The following is a 26,722-nucleotide window of genomic DNA, read 5'->3' as shown; positions in this document are numbered from 1 at the left end:
TTTATTAACACTGGAAGAACTAAGACAGAACCCCCTCCCCAAAAAAAAACCAAAACCCCAAATTACCAACATTCTTACACCAAATGTTTGTGTTTGGAGGAGGAAGGGAAGGACGTTTATGTTGTAATTAAGTTGAAAATTAAATGTCTATAGTTCTGTTTGGGAGGAGCAGCAATAGAAACTCCTACACAGGATTTTGCCAGTTTGCAATTCTAAATGCATAGAGTTTTTCATTTTCATGAGGAGTAGCACATAGCATACAGCAACAACAAAAGTACTTCCTTTACTTGTTTTCTCTCTAGCCCCTGCTACTAAAATAATTATTACTAAAATCTTCTGAAGAAGAAAATTAAATTAAAGCATTTCTATGGTAGTAATTTTTTTTCCCCCTTAAAAGACACTTAATTGCACTTAACTGATACGCTCAACATTTGCACATTTAGAAAAAAATGGCAAAAAAAGCTGATCAAAAACTACATGGTACTGGGGCTGGCACTGCCAAGTACCCCACAACTACTCAGAGCCTGTAAAGCCTTCAATTAGTGCCTGACTTTAAACAGCGCTTCAAAGAGCAAAGCCACATAAATTTTGCATTTAGAGAGGGTTATATAAAGCACCACTTTAAAAAAAAGTTTTGTGAAATTCAGAGAAAGGTGGATAAAAATTAAGCAAAATGATCCTCAGAAAGCTACATTTCCCCTTTTGAAAGGCAACTTCTCCATACAGAAATATCAATCCCCAAAAAGGAAGCCTCATTGGGCAGAATAAAATTGCAAAGATCACTATTTTAACTATGGATAGAAGATAATTCAAATTCAATTGAAGTTGTATTGGCCATAGCTTGTCTGAACACTGAGCCTTTTCAAAGCTACATTCATCTCTTTTCAACTCTGACAAGCTGAAAGAAATCTCACATTCCTGAGTCTATAGGGTACAACCAACAGGTGCTGAAACAATGAATAATATCCATTTAATCAGCGCTAAAAAAGTCAAAAACAGGGTGTGAGGACCTGCAAGAAGTAAAACACATTACACTCAATAATCGTGTAAGCCAAATGATGTCACTCTCAAGTGAATCTTTATCAGAAAGAATTAGCAGAAAATTGAGTTGATGACCAATGCTTAAAAACTGGTCAACAATATTTACAATGGGATTAGCTACATATCCTCCATCAAATTTCATGTGCCAGCTACAAAAATGGCACATCAAAACCTTATATCTGTATATAGAGTGAGACGATTTAGAATCTCTTTAGTTTAGTGATGTGAACTGAAGATAAGAGAAACAAAAATGTAGTCTGGAGTAACAGGCAGCCTTAGTAACATTGCTCACATTTTCAGTATAAACTGTGTGTTTTCAGTATAAACAAGACATAAAGGGCATATAAAATCTTTGAACAGGGTACCAAGACACTTATAGCTGCCTACTTTCAGTATTCAAGGTCAGAGTCAATCAAGTAAAAAAGAAACTAAAGCTTCGGAAAATCAGAGCTCTCTTGCAGTCACACTTTAGCAGCAACAATCAGAAAACCACAATGACAATTTAAGAGTATTGGAATTTTAAATAAAAAGTACTTCTGGTGTCCCAGAAAGCTAGATACTTCTAAACCCAGGATTAAACAGTACAGCAAAAGAATCACTCTCAGATTATACAAAAGATGATACAAAATATCATGTTATCAGGCAACCTAAAATTTGACCTTATGGAAACATCAAACCAAATATGCAAAAACCTGATCCCTAGATATAACCAGCTGGTAATCCATAAAAGCACTGGCATGCTGCAAGTCTGGAATGCTGAACAATTTCCTTTAATCAAAGAACTTTTCATAAGGGGTGACTCCTTCCAAACCTAAGCCCCTCTCCTTCTTCCTGTTGTCTCAAGTCTGTATCAGACATCACAAATCCTCACCTCCAACTGTTTTGGAAAAATGCTATTGCCCAACTGCAACAAATAAAATAAACATGTAAGGAAAAAAAAAACCAGATCAGCTCTCAAGCACCTCGTCTCAATGGTCCTAAGGATGCAAAAAGTAAAATATTACACTGATAAAATCTTTAATTTGGTTCTGAAATTAAAGTGTGGTATAGCTGAGGTAAAAAATAAGATTCAGCTTAAGGGAGGTACTAGGAACAGAAAATTTTATTTTAACCAATATGCATGGCATCAAAAGTTTTAAGATTAATAATTTCAGAAACTGTTCTACTGATTTTTTCCTTCTGAAGGTTTATTTTGCAATTTTAAAAATTCCCTGAGAGCAACAAAAGGGAAGGCTGCTGCACCAAGCTTGTTCTCTGCAAATTGTGGATTATCCAATAAAACACATTTGCAGCCCAAGAGAAGCTTATTTTGTCAAATTAATATTTAGTTCTACAGAGGAAAATTTACCGATTTACTCAATAACCATAATTTTTACTACTCCATATGTACAATCTATATTATAACATTTGTAATTCAGAGAATTCCTTTCCACTTCAGAACTTGATAGTAGCAGTTCCTATACTTTCTAGGAATGTACAAGTGTCTGTTAGACAGCTTGATTATTCAAAGTTTAATAGGGTTAAATCATGGTTTTGACCATCTTCCTTTGAACTGCTGATATCTAACTGGGGAATCCTAGTGTTTTTACATGACACATAGAGCTTTCCAAAATAAAGCAGATTTATGACTCTCTCTGTCCAACTTCATATCATAAGTCTTATCAACACAGTCCTGGAGAGCGTATGTGAAAGTCTCTTCTTCACAGATTACTTTTATTTTTGGCTTCCAGAGGAAGGTTTCTAAAAACTGATAACGTTAGTACAGCTGCTAAAAAACAGCACTTCATTCACTCTGGTCACCATCGGGCATCATATAAAATTCTGACTGGAATGTAATTATGAGCAGCAAACAAACCATATTTCTGATACAAATTCATAACAGCAAAATTAAAGAAAAAACACAAGTACTGTCTTGGTAACTATACTTGCTATTCTCAAAAATACCGTATTTTACAAGACACTATTCTTCATAAAGCTAAAAATATCAGGCTTCTATCATCTTTTTAAACACCCTAAATACACTAAACAAATAAATACAATATTTGTAAATGCACTAAACAAAACACAGACCTCAAAAGCTTTTTTAAAGAATAAACGTACAGATATGCAATGATCTTGGTGTGCAAGGCAGATGCTGGAATAAAATATATACTGACAGAGACTGAAATAGAAGTGCTGTAAGGTGGTTTAAGTTTTCACTTGCTTCCTGGGGATGGCAGCTGGTGTGCAAAGCAACCCTAATTGCTTTAACAACTAAATTCTGTACAGTAAAATTAAATTTGTTTTGCTTCAGCAACTTCCAAAGAGCAAAAATGACATTTTCTGGAGGCTGAGGCTTTGTGTTACATTTCAGCAGTGTTTAAAATTCTTTCAGTGCTGGAAGTATGATTAGACCTGATAGTTCCCTTTTTAAAATTCATTAAAGCTGCGAATTCTGAATGACTGCAAGGAAGTTCAGTTCTTACCTCCAGTGAAATTTCATTAGTTTTGGCACAGATTAGAGTATAAAAGCCCAACCTACATTTGTAATTTTAATATAAACACAAAAAATATGTATTAAACATTAGCACAGTGCAAGGATTTATCATCAGCTTAAAGCCAAATATCACAGACACAATACATTAAAATATTAATTTAAAACATCTGGAAGATGAATTCTAGGTTGCTGAAGTGGATTAGAAATTAGATTAAAATCACATACAAGATGTTTCCTGATATCTGAACTACTAATAAAATATGAGCATGAAACTATGCTACAGATCTCTGCCATGTATTATTAATGGCTCACATAATAGTGTGTCTTCTGGTACTTTTACTCAGTACTTGAGATTCTACACAAGAAGAACCTAAGCCATAAAAATCACAAAGTAACAAAGTAAAACACTTCAATAATTCTACAAATGAACGCTCAGTGTAGGAAAATAAAAAATAATTCCTAGCTTTCCTTGCATCATCTCCTGTGCTCCATTTTTTCTTCAATGAGATTTCAGTGAATCTGCAAGATTAGGAGACTTGGAAGGCAATTACATAAAGGAAAACACAACACAAATCATGCTGCACAGCATAAAATTAACTAGCATTACTTGATGAGAGTTAAAGATCAGAGTTTATGACAGAAAATACTTCACAGGTAATTCCTATGACTCTTAATAGTACCTGAAATAACTGGTATAGTCTGGAGCAGACTAATGTTCTGCAAAAATAAGTAAAAGTTACAAAATTTATGACAACTTGATACTTCTTTAATTTACAAAAAAATCTGTAATAAAAAAAAAGTCTTTACACTAGCTTTTCAACATGTTCAAGAAAATTACTTCTGGCATGGTTTGTTTTTTTAGTCTAATATTATTATTTAAACTGTTCTTTCTTCTAACTAGGTATTTTAGCATAGACTCTAGTATTGTAAGCAAACTCTTCCTTTTAAAACCAGCTGACGCTTGTTTTAATAATTTCAAACCAGAGTTCATTATAATACCTGTCAAGCACAGTAACTCAGTACAACATGTGAATTTCAAAGGGCTCTCAGACATGCCAAGAGGTTTTAACATTCCAGGCTCACTTAAATGTGCAAGATATGTGGATCAACAGCAAAAAGGGCTACACCCTCAAATTGATCATTATTTTCATTGTTAGCAGTTTCTAAGTTACATTTATACCAGAACAATAGCAACACAAATTTGCAGCACTAAAGCACAGAGAAACTGATGAACCTGAAAATTCAGACGCTAAGGTTAGATTCCAGTTTTATAAATGGTATAAATAAATTGCTCAGCCTGCAAACCTAGGACATTATAAGCACCTTCTTGTATCACATTGGTATTACATCTAAGAACTATGGTCTATGTAAGACATCAGATTTTATTAGGTTTCTTTATCTGTTAATGCAATGTCACCAATCCAAAAAGTCACAGCTCGAGAATGGGCCGACACTATGAATGTCGAAAGACACAAGGAGACTCCCTACAAAACAGATATGAACAAAGTGTTTTCCATGAAAAACAGGCACCAATAAGAGACGTACATCATGTTAATCAGCAGCCACCTCACTCAGACCTCTTTTCAGCAACTGCACCTTTGCAGTAAAATATATGCCAGATACAGATATGCAGCAGATGTATGAAGAGGAAAGAACAATTAAGGCTTATTTAAATTCCTGCCCATCTCACTGTGGAAGACAAATGCTGCATATTCTATGAGCAGCAACCTTCCTTGGTTAGTACAGCAACAGTGAGCTCCTTTAATCAGCTAAAATTGATAGCACAGGTCAAACCACTCACATGAGAGCACAGAACCACTCCACATGAAGCTTTCTCTAGCTGTAACAAATCTTCCTATTGCATTTATCAACACTTTTTTCTTTTCAGTTACACAAACTGAAAGGCTTCCTAAGTTGACTAAGATTTGAAAAAATTGTTGAAAATACTAAGAATAAACATATCTCACAATTCCTTTTGTTTTAAATATACACTACCACTCATACATCATTAATTTCTGCTTTTTAGATCAAATGAAAAATGGACAGGGAGAAGAATAAAGTTTCAGCTAGGGTGAGACGGAATGACAACAGAAACAAACTTGGGCCGGTTCCAAGAAGCTTATTGCTGAAGTCACAATTAGACAAAAAAAAGTTAAGACTTGCCAAGCTCAGTTAAACATATTTAACAATTCTGTAACATAGTATTTAGGTTCTGGGTTCTGTTCATATTTTGTATCCTCGATTAAGCTTCAACATAGTTGTGCTGACAAGACCTAAACTGCGGTGAGGAGCACAGCAGAGGGCAGCCTCTGCAGCAATTAGTGAAAACCTGAAAAAAAATCCCAAAGCTCTTTCAAAAGAGAGCTCACAGATACATCCAAGAGGACATCTTGTTAAATGGTCTGAAACCCACATCACCCCAAAACAGCACACATATATACCCCCCCTAGCATCCCATCATGGCTTAGAATAGGCTACAACTATGCATACATTTGAATACTCACTTCTAATCAAATCTTTAACACAAATAATCCCTGTGACAAAAAACGTTTATTTTATATATAGATATGAGTGGATAACATAGATGCCTACAAACTGCAATGAAAATATGACGTGATAGTATGAGGAAAAAGGAGTTATCTTAATTTAGCAGTTTTTTAAATGTTTAGAAACCTTCAAGCATAACAAATGAAGAGTAAAGAAATTCCTAGAATTCCAGGAATTGTTAACAGATCTCACAGGACAGCCAGAAGCATGATAACAAGACAGTAATTTCTTACCACCCATTCACAGCTAAGACTTCAGCTTTCATTGTCTTAAAAGTAAATATGCCTGTCCTCACTTTAAATGGTGGTTATATTCCCTGCTCTTTCAGTTCTCTAATAAGATTCCTCCAACTCCCTTGAAATCATGTCCTTGTTAGCGCAGGCTCTTGCATTCTGGTCTCATTTTAACCCCCATATTTTTTAGCATGTTATTTTTAATGTCAGTGCTTGCCACCACTTCACTATGTAAAGCATAGTATTAACAGCCGATAGTTCACGTGCACTAGTATGTATATGACGTTGTTACTTCAAAGAGGTGACTGAACCAAAGCTAAATTAACTAATTCCAAATTAAATTGAAGTTACAGTGTTCCACAATTTACACCTCACCTGATGCTGAAACTCACACAAAATGGCAGTATTCCATAGCAAGTTATTCTTAATCCCTATTTGCAATACTCTAAAGAAAGACTAAGTTCTTTACTTAATACTCCAGTATCTGCTAAAGTCAATTTAGAAACATCACCTAAAGAAAATAGAAATACAGCTATTCATCAAAACCTTTCATCCAAAAATGCTAAAATGTTAGCTACCTAGTTCAACAGTCTTCAGAGATTATACTGGGACCAAGACTGTCTTTTAATTTTATATGATTGAGCTATAGACTTTGCAAGTTTGAAAAAGTAAAATCTTACAACATTATGTAACAAAGATACATGTGCCAGCTTCTTTCATGTGGCCATCCTCCTCAGGCTATCTTTTTAACTCTATTTTGCAAAATTAACTGAATGAGTGTCAGGGATGATTTTAAAAGCTTTTTAAAAATTATCCCCAATAACATAACCTGATTAGCTGTGTCACCATGTTACTCACAGGTGGAGGCGAAGGGGATAAAGACCTTCTGACCTTTTTTTGTGACCACAAGAATAGGTTGAGACTCCTAAAAACTGATAGTTTGAAAAATAAGACATTAATCATAAAACTATACAATTGATTTCTCCACTTCACAGGACTCTCAATCACGTACCACAAACTCAGAACAACCACATTTCATTTGAGCTCTTCTCTAATTATTTATAGGAAAAAACTCCAATGCACAAACTGTTTTAGCTACTCAGGTCTCTCATGTCACAAGATTTTCATTCCTAAACTCATCTGAGATGGTGGTGATTGTTTCACTGAGCAAATCCCTAATAAACTGCTGCATAAATCTTAAAATTTTCCTTCAGAAGTGTTTTCTCTTCATGGGTGTAAGGTTTTCTTTGTCTAATTAGCCTAATGTGTAGTTGATTTTTCTGGGGGGAACTGTAAGCAAGGCACACCAGCCATGGCAGTGTATCTAAACTTTTTTAACTATTTCAATATTACTACTATGATGAGATGTCCTGCTAGACACAAATGACAGAAGCCCTTGCTACTATGGAAGAAAAACACTCCTCAGCCAGGACAAGTGCAATGGATAACAATGGCAAATGTATCCTCTAAAGAACCAATGGGTGACAGTTGAAGTTTGCAGAGCATTGTGCTTAACCAAATTCACGTCCATGAAATCTGCTGGGATGCTTCTCAGTCCTGAGAAGACAAATAGCAAAGTCAAAACTCAGAATTTTGGAGGCTGAAAAAACTGTTGAGAATTTGCAGTGCTACAGTTTTTTTATACTGTGTCAGTCACATTACTTAATATTTGCAAACATTTCAGTAGTTTTTTCAGGGAACTCACATAATTCATATGTTTGTGCATAACTAACTCTGCCAACTGCTAGAACACAACAAAGCTGACTAGGCTTTCAAGTGTGCCCTACTTTTGCAGCCTTCCAAACAGAATCTGCAGTTCATGAATTTATGACAAGAACCAAAAAAACAGACTGTCAGTGTGATTCCTTGGACTGTTAAGCTGTGCTAGTTTGCTGCTACCAAAGACCTGCAGTCTCATCACTCATGCTCTTGACTGCTCCCTTATGCTCTCCACTTTTTGGTTGTACAGCCATTGACAGTTTTGAAGTTTTGAAGCTTGTCAAATCTGTCACCAAGTCATTTTAATTCAACAGGATTGCAGAAAGTTACAAAATACTTTTGTTTGGTTAGTTTTGGTCAAATTGGCATGCCAGAACAGATCACAATAATCTGAAAGGTGACAAGATTGGCAAAAGGGTCAGAAGAAAATGTTTTGAGACCAGGGAGGTAAAGAGGTAAGAACAAAGACAAGTACAAACTCCTAGCCCTGGCAGCAGGGAGACAAGTCCAAACAGGACCACATCCTATGGAACCATATTCTGTGAGTTCTCCTCACCTCTTGCAAAAAATCTCATCCACACCTACTGATTCTTTTCATCCTTAACAACTCAAAGTCTACCAAAAAAACCCACCAAGAACAAACAAACAAAAGAAACCACCCACAAAAAAAACCCACAAAACAACCCCTAACCAACCAACCAACCAAAAAAAAACCCACACAAAAGCAACCACACACCTACAACCATTTGCATATCTTCCTGATGATGTAAACAGGCCAGTTAAAAGGGAAGTATTGGTTTCTTAAAAAGCATACTCAAACACTGTGGGTGTAAAGTACCACAAAATTTGCACTTATTTTTGAGCATATCTCCTCCCAAATAAAAAGGATAAATTAATCACCCTAGTGTTTAACACGGTGAGTTCAGTATCTGAACATATCTGCACATTCATTACTTGAAGATACTCAACTAGTATTCTCCATTATCATTGTGTAAATAGGATAATCCACAACTCAGAAGCAAGAGCTTTTTTCTCCCCTTTCTATAATGGACAGCATTAACAGAGATCTTAATTTTCTGCAGCAGAAGGCATTAAACAGATCACCTACTGATCAAACAGTACACCTACTGGTCAAACACTAATACAAACAAAGTACTACCTCAGGCACACAAGAGAGTTTATATACAGATAACCACTTGGGAATGGATAAAAATTACCTTTCCCAGTATTTATCACAGTGGTCTTTTAAACTTGCAGGAGCAGTGCCAAACATGACCAAAGAACTCATGCTGATTCCTGGGTCACACTATAAGGAAAACCTGCTGTACAAACCTACACCATGCAGTAATTTAAAACACAGGCCACACTGAAAATGTGCAGAAAAATATTTTATGCGAGGTATTACCAAAATTTCACTATAGGATGTGAAAATCAAATGCTCTGTAAATAATCTACATTACTATACTTCATAATAAAAATGCATGAGAAAACTACACAAGGCTATAAAGGTATAACATTACAGAGCTTCTGGAGTCTCTTTCTTTCCTGTTAAATCTAAGTGGACATTTGGGCCTAATGTTAGCAACCTGTTACACAAATCAAAACAAAATCCTGACAGGAACAAACTCACTTCTGCAAAGGTAATTCAAGTACCTAACTGTGACTGCAGAGCTTTTTCACAGTTCAATTTTTTTCCTAAATCAAACAAAGACCATTCAGTTTCTGCAACTTTGTTAAAGCACGTGTTCTTTTTATTAAGAAAAACAGTGATAAATTCACAGGAATGTAAGACTCCTTTCTACATGAAGGCAGGCAAGCTTTTTTAGTACGTAATGGTGCAATATCCCATCTAGAAGACTGTGTCATCACTGGAGCTGTTGAACCAAGATATTGAACATGATTATGGAAGCCAGGGAAAAACACTGGCAAGCTAAGTGATGTTAAGTCCCTCCTCAGAACTTTCAAGTCATGTTAAGGAACAAAAATTCAACACTTAGGAAAGTGGAATTAGCAGAAACCTTTCTTTGCCTAGGATCATGGAGTGAATCTTCTAGTTTAATGAACTTCCAACACATCATTTGAATTTAAGGAAGTATTTCCTCTCAAATCTTATACTAATCAAACTGAAGATGACTCTTCCAACAGTAGTGTTATAAACTTTGTTTAAAATGTTTTTCTTCTTTAGCAGCATCTTTAAAGCCATTTTCCCCCACCTACTAAAGAGTTTAAAGCTGAATAATGAATTTTGGCTTTCATACAAAAAAAATCTCAAGTCATCTTTAATATTCTCTGCCAGTGAAATGGATAGACAGCGAAATGCATGTTAACTTGTACTTTACATTTGCTTATAATAACATGTACACAATTACTTATTAAAAAAACTCCAACAAACCAACCTCTCAGAAATCTAAACTAAACATACATTTTGCCACATCATCAGAGCACTCAAGTGTCTGATGACTCATATTATCTACTATGACCCACTGTAGTAAAGAAAATGTTAACAGCAAGAGAAAACAGAAATCACAATCCAACAGCCAGTCTTCCCAGTTTTATATGCCAGTTCAAAATTCATTGATTTGTCCTCACTTTATCTTTCATTAATTTTTACTTTGTCACCTGAAACAAGTTTCTCAACAAAAAAGTAAAAGAGAGGTAAGTTATTAGGACATCACTTTTAACTGAAGTGAGTATGCACAAAAATTAAGTTAAATCAAAATAAAAAATGGATGCAAGATAAGGGAACTTCTCTTAAGGAATGATTTCCTCCTGGTGCTAATGTCAGATCTCAGCAATTGAGATATTTTTAAACAGGAAAATGGGAAGAGAGGTAAGAGTGCTTTCAACTGATGAATGCAGGATATCTTTGCATTTCACCACTGAGTAAATTATATGTATTATACAAAAGGGCAGTAAACATTAAGAATACATTCAAAAAAGTTATTGAGCAATACCGGGAAGAATCTATCACCCACCCAACCCCTTAAACAAATACCTAAAGATTAAGTTTGTACAAGTTATACATACCAGTGATGCAAACACATATATATGCACTACACCAATATACCCGATAAATCTCTCTAAAGAAAATATCACAACATTTTATTACCCCAGTATTTGTAGCTTGGCCATCAGGCAATTCTGAATAAGAAAGTAAGAACTCAGTGTCACAAAATAATCCTAAAGACATAAACTGTAAACTCTCTCATTTATAGCCACTTGAAGCAACAGTGTCTTCAGTAAGCATTCCAGAACCACCAGAGCATAGACTCCTTTGGAACACACTAGTTGAATCTTCATCAGAACACCAATGCCATCCAACTGAACACAAACTACTATTAAATTCAAAACACTAGAGCCAAATTTCCCTAATTAAGCTTATCTGAGAGTGTTAGCAACATATTTGGCAGTTCTTCTTTGGGTTAAAGAATACAGTCTTCAGTTATTCAGTCTTTAACTGTTTTACTATACTCATACTTTGAATAAAAACCTCATAACATTCTGGGCATAAGGTACTTTTTTCTTAAACTCATGTTTATATAATTGTAAAAAATATCAACTTTTGAATGAAAGTATTACTCTGTAAACCCTTCAGCAAAATGACAATCCTGGATGCTGCCCTTATGCTGAGACCACACAGAGAGGTGTCTCCTCTAGAGGTAGAGATAAATCAGCAACCTAACAACTATTCAATGTACAAGACTGCACTTGGCACTAGGATACTGAAACATTCTGGAAAACAGTATTACAATTATGAAGTCAGCTTGAAAAAAACTGATTACTAAAATGTGCCATAAATGATGGTATTCACCATCAATAACAGCCAGTGCAGCTTGAAATATTCTCAGCACTTTTCACACGAAATTGTCAGCCTTGCCCTATTACAAAAACCAGGTGCCAAGGCTTCAAATGATGCTCCAGACTACCAGAAGCTGCATACACCATGAAGCTAAGGAGAACTCAACTTGTTTTTTTCCTGAGAAAAATCAGAGAAAGGAATGAAAACACAGAGGATGAAAACTGAGAGAAAAAAGGGGCGAGTCTAGAACTAAATGACATAAGGAGAAGCCTATTATTGGAGAAACAAGAGTAATTATCCATTCTAGCAATAATCAAAACAACAGCAAAGTCGAAGTACTCTTAAATTCCCTGCTTGTATAAAAAGCAGAATCCAGGGTCAAAGGGCAAGGCTAAGATGACAGAACAGACAGCAAGAACACTAACTGGATATGGGGCTCAGGGCCAAGATCAGCATTTCTGTATGCTGCTTGGGAAGCTGCCACTGTCTTTACACAAAGTTTTTCAGATCAAAGAGGTCAGCCAAATGGTAACAGTAAAGAGTGAAAGTTATGGTCCACTGGAAGAGACAGACTGTGTTTTCTCTCTACAACAGGGAAGTAGAAAGAAAGCAAGCATATTTTCTTTGATTCTTGTATATGAAATGTGATGAAAAGTAAACTGAAAGGGTTATGTACGTAGAAATTATAACCACCCAGTCTAGTGCATCTACCTTGTAAGCAACAGGAAAAAGCAGCAAAATTAGAAGACAAAACACCAAGTATCACTGTGAAGCACCAGAGCCATAACAACAGAACACTCTTAGGCCTTCACTGCAGTCATCCTAAGAGACAGGCAAATTTATCCTGACCCTAACCATGGCATCTGACAGGCTGCAAGTACTCTAGTTGCTACATGTATGTATATTTGTCACTGTAAAGTTTGCAAACATTTGGTGCTCTTGCCTAGCAATCTGAAGAGCTTTGATGAGCTAAAACAGAAGACTACCGTTTCTTAAACACACTTTTTTCAAGACTTCATAGCAGTAAATTCTCACAATGCACTGGAGCAGCACAGCTGAAAAACTTCAAGGTACAGCCACCTATACACACCACCCATCCCTCATCAAGTATATATCCATGTTTCACAGCAATCAAATGACATCTTCTATTTCCTTCTACCAGTTTTCCCACTTGAACTTAAGATACGATTCTGCAAGATTCACCACCCATCCTCTACCTTACATCACAATGCACTTTACCACTTATTTTCACACTGGCTTTGGCATGATTAGAACTCCTCAAGAGCCAGCTTATCAGAATAAGGTTGCAGAGAACAAACCAAAGAGAAAGATATCTATCATTCTTAGTAGCAAAAAGCTCTGAGATCATCTGCATATAAAACAGTGGTCTCCCTTCATCACCAAAATGACTGCCATTTTGATGAGTTACAGATTTTTCTAAGTTAAATTGTTTCAAACTCTTGTAGAGCAGACCATTTATATATCCCAAAAGTCACACAAAATCTGCCTACACACATACATACAAAAAAAAATCAATGTGGTCAAGTGTTTAAATGATAGAAAAAATAAAGTCCAAAACCATTTCAAAACTGTGCTGTGTCATCAGCAACAAATGACTCTGAAACAGAACAACACCTCATGGTAGCAGGTAGAAACTGACACGCTTACCCTGCACATCAGATAAAAATCAAGATGGCAATGAACATCATCTGCTTTCTCCATTTTAGAAGAACTTTACATACATAGATTTGGACTAGGATTAGGATTTTTGGGTCCCACATACAGATAGGATTTTCTGGGCTCTGGCAAAAGCAAGAACTAGAGAATCTATTAGAATGCAATCCAGCGATGTCACTCAATACAAGTAAGACTACTGTTTAAGCAGTGCTTTAGTTTGTCTAAATTGTTGCAGATTGTTTTTAAATACTTACTGTCAGTGGCATTTTCTTAAATGTATTGGTCACATTAAGAAGCAAAGACCTGATTCTTTCTTTGAAAAGAGAAATCCAGTCTCTATTATGATAAATCAGTCAACATAATATATAGAATACAGGGAGCTTCAGATCTCTCTTATATAAGGAAACAATGTGCAACTTCACTCAGAATATGTTTTGCTCATCTTCTTTAAAGAATCAGTAGGGTCCAAACACCAGTAATGTATATTAGACAGACATGACATGATTTATACACAAAAGAAATACACAGAAACAGATGTACAAATAAGGATCAGCCTACAGAAGGTAAATCATGCATTTTTAATTAAAAGGCTCTGTGACAAAAGTTAAGAGCAAAAAAGTGGTTTGCTTACAAAAGTCATTAAGATTTTATTAAGGTCAATGCATAAAATGAACCAAATAGTCGCATTAACTGGAAAAGACATGCAAATATAATAATATAATTTTAGTCAAGTTCTCACACAGCTATAGCAACTAAACAGTAGTATGAGGGCAATGTTGCTGGTTCCCTTCATCCCCCATATCAAGGGGAGGGATGTCAGGACCTCAGTAAACTTTTTTCACCAGAGCCAAGAGGATAATGAGGAGGACTGCCATGACCACATGTCAATTAAGAACAGCCTTCTAGCACAATTTGCAAAGCACCACTCAGTATAATGCCTAAAACAAAAAACATTTTAAATTTGCAATAGAAATATTTTATTAATATTCCCATTAAGCAGTAAGACTGGGAAATTGCCTAACAGCAAAGCCTGCAGATACAAGTTTAGAGGAATAAAATCAAGTGACATGGTGAAATTCTTGGGTCCAGCACAAACGGCAGTGGCCTAAAATTAATAAACCATGATAAATTCAATTTCTGTCTCTGCTGTGCTAACTAGGCACTCCAAGTTCTTGACAACTTATTAGCTCAGGCACCTGCATTTTAACCACAAGTAAAGAGAACAGGGCTGTCAGAAAACAGATTGCTCCCTCCCTGGCATGCCAGTACACCAGGTAGTATGGCTCTGCAGGGTCCTGGCCAGGTGACAGGTTTTGTCTGGGCACCAACCCTGAATTCCTTCTTTATTCACTAGAATGTGTGACTGTTGTTTCTACAGACACCAAAGAGTCTAATTGTGAAGCCACTGCACATGGTCTTTCAGGCAAAGTCTGGCACACTGAAAATACTTTTAGCAAAGAATTTTAACTGAGATTTGAAATGTCATATACAAGGCAAGTAAAATCAGTTTGGGAAATACTTTATCATAGTAAGAAAGAACCAGAAGTAACACTAGATGCTCAGTTTTGTATTTTCCATTTGTCAGAAGTGCAAAAGCAAGTCTTTGTGGCTTAGAGCTCCTCGTGAGAGGTTAGCAGAAATGTGAAGCAGTATTAGTTTTTTAAGAAGTCCAATAGGTTAGCCCAACCCCTAACCCAGCAGATACACTGTGAACAGCACCAGTCCCTTACTTGAAAGCAGCTCTTCTCATACTGTCCTAATGCCTCACAGACAAAGGTTTTTCACTATCAGCTCTGCATCTTACTCTCTTTTTCAGCACCCCTTCTGAGCACTTGTTACATGCACTGTCTTGGATACTAGGAAACAAAAACAAGGTTGTAAGGTTACCCTTTACAGTTTTGCACAGTGAGAACACAGGTTCTTGCCCTAAGGAAGCATTTAATACTGAGAATTTTTCAGAGGTGGGAGAACCCAACAGACCAAAGGCACTCAGATACTTTTTCTGAACAAGCCAAAAACACTACAGTGACTTTACCATTCTGTCTGGAACCAGAGCATATAGAGCAATAACCACTTCTTCAAATAACATCGGAAAAATACTGACCTCCTGAGTAAGAGCTGCAACACTGTTCACATGGCAATTACTCAGAAGGGCAGGTACTGATATCTTCTCTGGTCACCAGTGAAGAACCTGCAGAACCCTCCTGTGTCAGGGGAGGTTTAGGTTGAATATTAGGAAAAGGTTCTGCAGGTTCTTCACCCCAAAGGTGTTTGGGCACTGGAACAGGCTCCCCAGGGAAGCAGTCACAGCACCAGCCTGACAGAGTTCAAGAAGCATTTGGACAAGGCTCTTGACACAGAGTGTGACTCTTAGGGTGTCCTGTGCAGGGCCAGGAGCTGGACTCGATGATCCCTGTGCATCCCTTCCAAATCAGCATGTTCTATGATTCCATACTGAGAACAACAAACTAGCAATTCTGGTCACTGGGTTTAATCCTTAGTGCTAAATCAACCAACAGTGTAAGTGAGGCAAATCAGAGCAGGTATATCTGATTTTCACAGAGTCTTCATGAAATTCCTACACTTTATTGTTACTTTTTACCATTGGCTACTAAGGAAACAGAAACTAATTTTGGGATGTACATCACCTTTCATTCATTATCTCTGTTTTGTCACTTCAAACACTTACTACAATGCAGTTTAGGTTGGGCTATAAATCCATTAGAAAATTTCAAAACAATCAATGCAGCAGCCATTGATGATTATCAGTGGAAACAGAAGACTAATTAGACAGGAAGTAGAATATTTACAGTAATTAATTCAATTTTTTTCAAGTAGAGTCTGTGATTTTTGCTTCAATGCTGCAGAAACTTAGAGCTTTTGAAATACAATCAATGATTCTATCCTTATGACACATCTGTTTACCAGAGACATTCTGTTAATAACATCTCACTTAATTTAAAGTATTTGAGCATAGAAGTAGTTCTTTGGTCCCCAGAGACTGCAAATCAACTCAGCAATGCAGGCAGAGAATTTTATTCCAGCACTACCAAGGCTACAATGCCTGCCATAACAAAATTTATTTTTGTAAAGCAGAAATAATAAAGCAAAAGTAGAAAGCTTTAGGTATCTCATGGTTTGCTAAGTTTTAGGTATCCCACAGGTGGTCGGTCCATTACTTGTAGGCATTTTGAAGCTTGAACCAAAAGCTTCACATGCCTTTTTCAAATTGACTAATTCCTTGGAAGATACTTGTCTGAGATGTACTTTCTACCTGAAGCCAGCTCACATTTTATATAAAAAAATTCTTCAGCCAGATTTATCTAGAGAATTCCCAACAGAATTGGCACGCATAACCTTTTTGTTCTTGATGAATTCTAAATTTATGGAAAGAAATACTATTATTTCTATATATTTATTTATCATTCACAGTTTAAAAATATGCTGAGTTAGAGGAAAAAAATCATGTTACAAATTAGGTACTGAATCAGAACCTATTATTTGAGGTCAGTGAGATTTATGAATACCTTCATGCTCCACTAACTCAAATCACTCTAAGTATGCACCTATACTCTTTCAAGACCAGTTCTGGAATTCTGAATACAAACAAGGGATATTTATTAGAGAACTTTAAGACTTAGCAAGCTAAACCCATAAATATACTTTTAACACTTTCTTATTCTTTTAAACTTTAGAGCAGCAATTCATACAGCTCCTACACACAACACTTCAGTTTTAAGAGTAACAGGTCTTACACTTTTTACTGCTGTCTCTGGCTTTTGGTTCTGTACACCCTGTGGCTCTGCATATTAAACTGATGCAATGCATTTCTGCATGGTTTACCTGCTAAACAAAAATGTTCAAAAATATACCTATATGAATATACTAAAATAACAACATATGAATCCCTCATACCTGGACTGGTGCAATGGTCAGCAATAATATGCTACTTATGGATTTCTCAAAGTAGAAGTCACAAGTTTAACTTGGAATTTGTTGTGAAGAGATCATAAAATAAGGTCAATTATTATTTCTCCTTGTGGTTTTTTTTTTTTTTCAAATAAAGAAAAACGCAAGGCTTCATATGAGGCTGAACTAAAAGAACAGCAAGCTTAATTTAAAGATGCTAATAGACAAGCTCTAGCAAATCTTGTTGTAGCAGATTAAGTTACTATCCGCAGCTGTAGACTGCTCCCATCAGAAGTCATGGAGCCCAAAAGTAGAATTGTCAGGAGACAACACACGTTGCCACCTCAGCCACTTCACTGCTAAGACTGGCATCATGGTTTGGTTCAGACAGCACACCATGAACCATAATGACCGAGGAACAAGCACTTGTTAATCCTGCAAAGGAACTAGAGCACAGGAGTTGAGCAGGAAAAGGTAAAAAAACTGACATCACAAAATCTAAGATTTCTAATCTAAGAGCTGTAGCTGCAATCTGTATTTCTTCTAAAGTAGAAGGAATCAGCTGTGCCAATCCATCCAAGAACAAAAAACACAATCTCACCAGAAAGTGTCACAAGCACAATTTGAACTGTTAAATAAATTGCAATTACATTCAACAGGCACTGATTAATCATGTTAAGTACTTTAAAGGCTGAATAGTCAATTTCAAATTAGCTTTAAGAAATCAAGAACTAAAGATTTGTGTGGAATTTTAATTATCACAGGAAGTCACAACCACATAAGTTTTAGGGAGCACTAACACACATAGTATCAAATGAACAGCATTAAATATCTTTCTAAGACTTGACAAGAGTATGCACTTAAGAGGGAACACAAACCAGCCTACATCTACTACCCAACCGTTTAGGTATGCAGCTGCATTCATTAAATATTTGTATAGAAAAAGCTTCAAAAATATTGACACAAGGAGAAACTGTATGAAGTTCTCAACAACAGAGGTCAAAAACTGGCTTAGGGGATCAAGTATACGTAAATTCAAGTGTGCAACTCTTGCATGTGTAAAATTTTAAAAAACATATATGCAAATACTTAATAATTTCCTACTACAGAAGGCTTCAAAAAAAGGTTGGTACATAATAAGCAGACCTAACAATTTCTGAAGATCATCCCATCTCAACTTTAAGTGAGGTATTTAACTCCTAAGGCTGCTTTCTCAAACAAATACCTCATAAAGATTCCAAGTTCAGCATCATACAGATGAATTTATAACAGAAGGCTCTACCACTGATCAAAACGGAGCCATCAACCCAGAATCATAAATGACATTCTAGTAGAAAGGACTCCACAGTTATGACATTATTATACTGTTGTAGTATCATTTTGTTACTATTGCTGAGTTATTCCAGTTCTTCAGACCCCCCTTTTTGAAACTAAAACAAGTTTCAAAAAAGCAGCTCTTTACAATCTTGTAGCCCAGTGCAGCACAGCATCCAGTTGAGATAACCTACCACATTTTTATAGGACAAATTTCAGTAAGTGCATCCCAAGGAAAAGTAGGAATTGACAAAGTAAATGTCACTTATCCTTCCTTCCAAAAGAAAGAGAAGTGACGTGATCTAACACACAGAACCTTTGCTTTCTTCCCAGTTTTGCCCATCTTCCCTATTCAGAGAGAATAGATGGAGAGACTCATGTTTTAAGGTCTGCAGGAGGAAAGAATGCAAGATGAACAAGAGGCCAAAAAAGCATGGTCAGAAATATAAGTCCACATTAAATCAGGAAAGATCTATGGATAAACAATGTATCATCGCTCTTCAAAATTGATCCTAAGACTAATCCCTAACAGCAATAAGTGTACTGGCCTAAATAAAATAAAACATTTAATAGAAGAAAAAAAAAAAAAACAACAAAACACAAACCATTTAACCTAAAAATTACTTCATAAGCTATAAGCCAACTCTTCACTGCTGCTTCAAAATATATTATTAGATGCTGGGTTCTCTTTTTTCAGTAAGAAAAAATAGCTCTCCATTGAACTTCATTTTAACTTCTCCTGACTTCAAAATTAACAAAAGCCTAAAGAAATTAATGACCTACAAAACATGCAAAAATAACCAGACTTCAGCTGAATATTTTTTTGCCTTATCTTAAAATCATCCTCAGTATTTTTTCTTTTGGGAGGAAGTAAAAATGACATTTAGTTTTTCAATTCCCAGCTTTTCTTGGGATACACTTTCAGTCCTTACTATTTACATCTTGCTTCATGAAAGAAGAAATCTTTCATTCTTCTTGCTAATGAAGAAAGAAGAAATCTAAATAGGCTGAAAAGCAGAAAAGTGTCTACCTGACTGTAGAATCCTCAAATTGCTGCTCTCCTCTTTCCACTGAAGCCAAGTAACTTGCCTCTTCAGAGTTCTAGCTAGCCTTCAAGATATCAGCCTGAAGCACCACACTTCATCAGAATTGGTTGACGACAACAGCTAAAATCTTGAGAGAAGATCACAACACACACTAAGTCAGTATTTTCTGAACAGGAAAGAATTGAATTGATAATTCCACTGAAAGATTCTACAAATCTAACAAGAACTTATGGTCAAAAGGATTTTTAGTGCTGCTTATACTGTTAGAAAAATAAATATGTGAAACAGACTATTCCACTTGTCAAAACCAAAACCGTGGGGCTCACAAGTCATTTTAGTCAGTCAGCCCAAGAGGACCACGTTGAGCTGATCAGCTTTTACCTCACTTTACACTAAGACACTCTGCTAATTCCTGCCTGTAAGTAATTAGGTTACTAATTTAGAACATATCTTGATTACTGAAACAAAATTAAATGGTAAGAGCTTGTTTTATGTTGGTTTTAACTCTTGTACAACAACAATCACTACCTTTAAATACATATACTCAGTTCCATTTTAAACAAATTTCCTTCTCTCCTGCATTTGAGGACTTTTAATACCACTCAAACAAAATGTGAACGTCATTGCATAGTGGCACTAAGCAATTCCATCACCTCTTGATCCTACAGGGATGTGATGTCCACTAATGCTACACTGCCCCAGTAAGAGAGGACTGAGTTTCTCTGCTGACACCACATGGCCTTTCAGATATTGGGAAGAAGAGATTTGTTCTCTGAAAACAATGATACATATTTTTAAGAAATATAATCAATATGATACAAACCTATGCAATCCAAACCCTCACCTGTTTCATATCTCGATGCTTAACCCAAAGGGTTGACCTTTGCTTTCAGAGATGAGAACATTTAGAAAAGAAGACATACCAGAGGAATTAGCAACATGCTCTCTTAGCCAATACAAGACTTGACATTTTCTACAGTGCACAATGAAGTTATCTGTAACACAATTTTTCTATAAAAGCAACTTTAATTATCTCAGCCTAGGTACACCAAATTAACCCGTAATTAATCTCTCAAGTTTCATTAACAGTAGCTGACAAGTAAATGGCAATTTGATAAACAAGACAAACAAGGGCAATCACAAGCTCTCAACCACAACATTGCAGAAACACTGATATTAAGGTGAGGCCTTAGCTTTATACACAAAGGCATCACATTCTAAAGAAAAAGTTACCATGGTATCTGTGATATTAAAGAATTTAACTCAGTACCAGAAACACTATGCAGACAAACTTGCTTCCCTACCTAGTCTTCTCTTCTGCCAGCTCAAAAACCAGCTTCTAAATAAGATATTAACAGCAAAGGCATTACCAAAGCATACCAACTCCACCGGCCTTAACTGTAAAGATCACCCCAGTTAAGAAAATACTTGGGTTTATACTTGAATATTCAGGTGAGACCTGACCCAAAATTTGGCTCCAGAGAAAACCTCAAAAGCTAAGAAATTTCTCTCAACAGTGTTTTCACCATGACATCATGCCACTTATATTTTATTCACCTTCAGAAAAACTCTTTAAAGTTTCATTCCTCTTTAATATACACTTCATTAAATACAAGTCACTCCTATGACATCACATAGCTAATAGCTCACATATTCTTCACAAAAATATACTGTTAAAATGAGAAGTGACTCTTTCAGGCACTAGCATACATTGTCCTCTTCTGAGCTCACACATTTTTACTCCAAACTCCACTCACCACCACCAGTACCTAAATGAATACTTTTCCAGCCTCTCCTTCCTGACTTTAAAAATATACACTTATCCTTAGAAACAGACTTGGAATGCATCCCAGCCACCTCCCAGCACCATCACCAGGTCAAAGAGCAGATGCTGAGGTTGCACTAGTAACTTCCCAGCTATCAAAGGTTTATGGTTTTACTAAATTCAGCTTTCTAGAGAGCTTGAAGACACCACTCAACAACTTCACACTGACTATTCAGCTGATGCAAGTACACAAGTTGATTTAGATGGTAACTTACTGAGTATTACCACACCTGAGTGCTCCTAATACCTTTTGTAAAGCACCACTTAACTGTCCTATCACTTTTAATTTATCCTTGCCAGAAATCATTCCTGGTCTCAAACTCCTTATCCCCCAAAAAACTCCCGCATTTGAGAGTCTTCTGAATTATCTGTTACAGGCAAATAACCAAGCATAAACTAAAACAGTTTTGCCAGAAGGTGTGTCCTGATACAATAATGAAAATTATGGTTAGGTTTCTATCTTCTATTTCTTAAGAAAAGCTGTATTTTCCCAGAATTTCTATTTAACATCTACTCTTTTGTTAGACCTCTGCAGGACATGAGGATTTTACTGTCTATGCTGATAAATTATAGCAAATTCAGACACTAAAGACCATGAGCTGTATTGTCACATCTATCAACAGTCAAGCCTTTTCTCTAACCATAGAATTGAAATTTCAAAAATAGAACACTAGAGGCAAAATCAATATTAAAAATATCAAAACAAAGCCTATTAGCTATTTCTTATTCATTATTTTTTCTTTAGAAAACAATTATGGCCAACCAGAACAGACACATGATACAACAGACAAATCATTTGAGGAAACACAAGGCACCGACCAGACCTATTATAACAGATAATAATCACAGGTATGTTGAAACAATTTCATTTCTATATCTAATTATTTGGCGTCTTAGAAGAAAGCAGAATTAGATCCACACGGGAACCTAAATGCCATGACGCCTACTAGACTCCACAACCCACAGATAAACAACCAAGATCTACTCTAAAATGAAAAGGACATGTTACAGGTTCTGTTCAAGTATCTAATATTCAACTTCAGCAGGAACTGGCCAAGTCAGATAAGAATAAACAAAGATCAGAGATTCAAGTCTTCAAAATTTCATGCCATGCTAAGGGGAAAAAAAAACACCCCCAAGAAAAATCCCTTTCCTTAATTCTTTCAACACTTTGTCTGTAAGAAGGAAAGGAAGCCTGAATCCATATCATTATTTTGTACTTGATCAAGCCAGTCTCTGGGCTACATATTCACTCCCTTCCTAAGTGATTATTACTCCTCAAGAATCAAACAGAAACGCCCACTGGTCTGGCACTTAAGGCATTCAAACCCTTTCCACATCTTTAAAGCAATGCAACATTACATCCTTTTTCTGCTAAAAGAGAAGTGTGCAAGATTTGGTCTTTCAAAGGAATTGGGACATTCCTTTTAGAAATGTGCATTACTGATGGTGTCTGTGCTTTCCAATTTAACTGATGCAAGCTTTGAGAGAGCATTTTTTTTCTTCCCACACAGCTATGTGTTAGTGTGCAATTAGACACCTCAGTATTATAAAACAAGTCTTTACCAACAGGCATATAGAGCTGATCACCTCCTGGTAAAAAAACAACAACAAACCCCAAAAGGTTGCTTTAAAATAGCCTGAGATATAAACTTAACTAGTTATAATTTCATCTTTCTTCTGCTTCATACTGTAGTATGAAGTATACTTAAAGACATTTTGTCTAGTTTGTCTAGCTATATTAGGAATGCAAGAAAGAAGATGTGTACATAAAACGCCCCTGCTGTCAGAACTGCTGTATTGAAGAAAGCTCTAAGGTAGATAACTAGACTAGAAGAGCAATGCTGCCAGCAGACCCGATTTTAAACAACCACCTAAATTGTTTCCACCGAGTTTTCTATCACGGACATACTGCAAATCTTTTCAAATACACAAATGCCTCTCTTTGCCCATTAATAAAAGGAAAACAATAGAGCAGTATTTAATTAATATTTACAAAAACTCTTGAGGTTTTCAAATGCATGACCAAGGCAGTAATTAGTCTTCCGAATACCGTAATGTCAAGCATTTCTGCAACAGTGCCTCAGGAAGTACTGCAAAAATGTCACCTGCTAAACATCTAAAAATTTTAAACAACGCACATGAAAAATACAAATCCTGCTATCTAGGAAGTAGCACACTGTTTGAAATTTTAGCCTTCAGCACTCTAAAGGCCTAACATTGTAAAAGGAATGCACTTTAAAGTACAAATTGGGAAACAAACAGTAGCTGAAACAGGCAGTTAAAACTTAGCATTTCATGTTAAGATCCCATCTTTGAAGAGACATCATCACAGAATTTGCATCTAAAAATATCATAGTTTTTTTAAGAGCTTGCAACTTTTAAGTATAGCAGGAGATTTTAATTTATACAGCAAATGAAGTATAAGGAAAATGTAATCATTTTATTACAACAAATGTAATTATTTTATTATAAATAAGGGACAACAAATGGATGCACATGGACTTCAAAATACATTAAGTTTTCTGTGTCCATAACTCCTGGTATGAATACCAACCTCTGCATTGCATTTTCAATGGTTCTATATCATGTCCTGCTGCCTGTCACCCCTCAAAAGTCATAAGTAACTCCTGCAGACTCCTAAGCCAGATAAATCAGTCTACTGAAGAAATATTTTGATGAATATTTCTAAGTTCAGAACTTTTGAGAAGAAATTTAATAAAAACTAAGTAAAATTACAGTCTTTACAATCAGCTAATTCTATGCAGAAAAAAATCACCTTCCACTCTTATTCCACACATTGCAAGGCAATGTGACACACACTGGAAGAATGTAAACTTTGAAAAAAATACTTTAAAAAGAGTTCAGTGATCATGGACTAACATTTAAATCTCTATTATTTTATTAACAGCAATGATAATTAAATGTGACATTCTACAACACTGCTTCAAAACGCTGTAATATTTTTGACACCTTGCTAAAAGTGTCTACAATACTAACCATTAGTTAAGCTTTTAATATGGAAAATCCTGGATTATTTTTTAAGCACAGCATGTTGGAAAAAAGTTTACATGTGTAGAATCCAGCCAAACTCTTAAGTGTATGGCATTCAGATTTGTATAACAGCACTAATATAATCATAAGAAAAAAAAAATGTACCATGAAAACTTTAACAAAGATTAAAGCCAAAAGCTTGCAGACTCAGTTGTCTATAGACAATACAAAGATACCTTATTTTTTACAAATTCATGAAAAACATCTCAATCCTCAAAAAGGACAGAGATATCCCTTTAAGGTACAGGAAACCGAACACAGAAGCAGCAAACATATAGAAGATCACCATCAGTCTGACTGCAGTCAGTGATGTATCATCATGTACCTAGAATGAAATTATTTTGCTCTATTAAGTGAGCTATGGATATAGCCTATGCCTAAATAATTCCAATAAAGGCTTTATTTTTAAAATAAAAATAAAGCAGCACTAATTGATATTTACCCATTTAATATTCCTCATGAGATTACTTTTCATGGATCTGTCCATGTGAGACATCAAGAATTCTATTATTTTAGACAGCCTTTTAAAATCTACAAAAATATTTTTCAGTAAGGTCAAAGACAAGTCGATTTAATTTCCTCAGGCGGTGTGTCTCCCAGGCTCGCAGTCCCCGCGCTCTTTGTTGCCGGGCTGTGGTGGTGTCTGTCTGTCTGTCTGTCCCACACACAGCCTGGAGAGGGGCCGCATTAGGAGCACTCCCACTGCAGCTCCAGCCGGGGTGTGCGCTAACTGCTGCCGACTGTAACACACACTCGTGTTCAACATGCTCTAACTTAGCCCCGCAGAGCCTCACAAACCAACACGAAACGAAACCTCCACAGAGGAATGGTTTCCAAACACAGAGCTGCCAGAGCACCAGAAGCGCACGGGAGGGGGCCTGAAGTTTCCCCCTCCTTGTTTAAACACTACACAACCCCCTACAAGCAGGCAGAGAGAGCACCCAGCCGAGTGCGGGAGGTTTTCCTACAACTCCCGAGCCCGAGGTCCCGGAGACCCGCCGAGCGGGGCGGGGGAGCCGCTCTGGGGAGGCCCCGCGTTCCCGGCGGCGCCGCCGGCACCTGTACCGGGACCGCCCCGCCCGGCCAGACCCGCGCCCAGGGTCCGGCCCGGGACACCCCAGCGAGGTGCGGGCACCGGCGCCGAGCCCCGGGAGCCGCCGAGCTCGGCCGTGCCCCGCCCGGCCCCGGCCCGGCCAGCCCCCCGGGCCTGCGCGGGCGCCGTGGCCGCGGGGGAGGCTCCGGCCAGCCCGACTCGCCGCTCCGCGCCGGGACCTGTTGCTGGCGCGCCGGGCACGGGCGCTCCGCTCACCGTCCGTCTCTCGCCGCCGCTGGCACGCTCCGGCCCGGCCGCCGGATGGAAGTCGGAGTGTCCCGCGTCCCGCGGCGTCCCCGCGCCCAGCCCGCCCGCGGAGCCGCCCGGCCCCGGCCCCGGCCCCGGCACGGCCACAGCCCCCGCAGCGCTGCGCAGCCGCCGCCCAGCCCGGCCCGGCCCGCCCCGCGCCGCCCCACGGCCCGCCCCGCCCCGCCCCGCCCGCCGCGCAGGCGCGGGGCCGCCCCAGACCGCCCGGGCCGGCCGGAGCACGGCGCTGCCCCTGGAGGCCGCGGTGCTGGGGACGGGACGGGGCTGCGGCAGGTGGGGCGGCCACGTGAGACGTGCCGCTGCTCCTTGTCTCCTCCCGCGCGGAATCGCGGAGTCGAGTAGGTTGGGAAAGACCTCTGGGAGCCTCGAGTCCAACCTATGACCGAACAGCACCGTGCCAGCTGCACCCTGGCACTGCGTGCCACGGCCGGTCTTTCCTTGAGCACCTCCAGGGACTCCAGCGCCTCTGTGGGCAGCCTGTTCCAGTCCAGTCCAGTCCAGTCCATTCCCGCCCTCGTCTCCCATCTCTCCCCCTCGGCGGGACCAGCACAGGATCTTGTGCCCCAGCACAGCCTGTGTGGGGAAAAATGTGTTTAATCTCATCGAGAGTCCACTCTGCCGCTGGGAGGCCGAGGCACAGAAGGCGCCCATAACACTCTGTCTGGAAGAGTAACAGAAAACAAGTAGTTTTATCGGGTTGTTGGTATCCATGGCTGTGTTTT

General features: G+C 37.7%; 1 protein-coding gene across 1 annotated transcript in view; it reads right to left on the bottom strand.

Annotated features, from left to right (window-relative positions):
• PALS1 (protein associated with LIN7 1, MAGUK p55 family member) overlaps positions 1 to 26,057 on the bottom strand; it is a 55,618-nt gene extending 29,561 nt beyond the window's left edge. The window contains exon 1 of the mRNA XM_083864366.1: positions 25,950 to 26,057. The gene's annotated coding sequence lies outside the window, so the exon portion shown is untranslated. The remainder of the gene's footprint in view (positions 1 to 25,949) is intronic.
• Positions 26,058 to 26,722: the final 665 nt, after the last annotated feature.

Source organism: Zosterops lateralis (assembly GCF_965231275.1).
Source record: "Zosterops lateralis genome assembly, chromosome: 6".
Lineage (NCBI taxonomy): Eukaryota > Metazoa > Chordata > Aves > Passeriformes > Zosteropidae > Zosterops > Zosterops lateralis.
The sequence above is the reverse complement of the archived record's forward strand: the minus strand, read 5'-3'. Positions and strand labels throughout refer to the sequence as shown.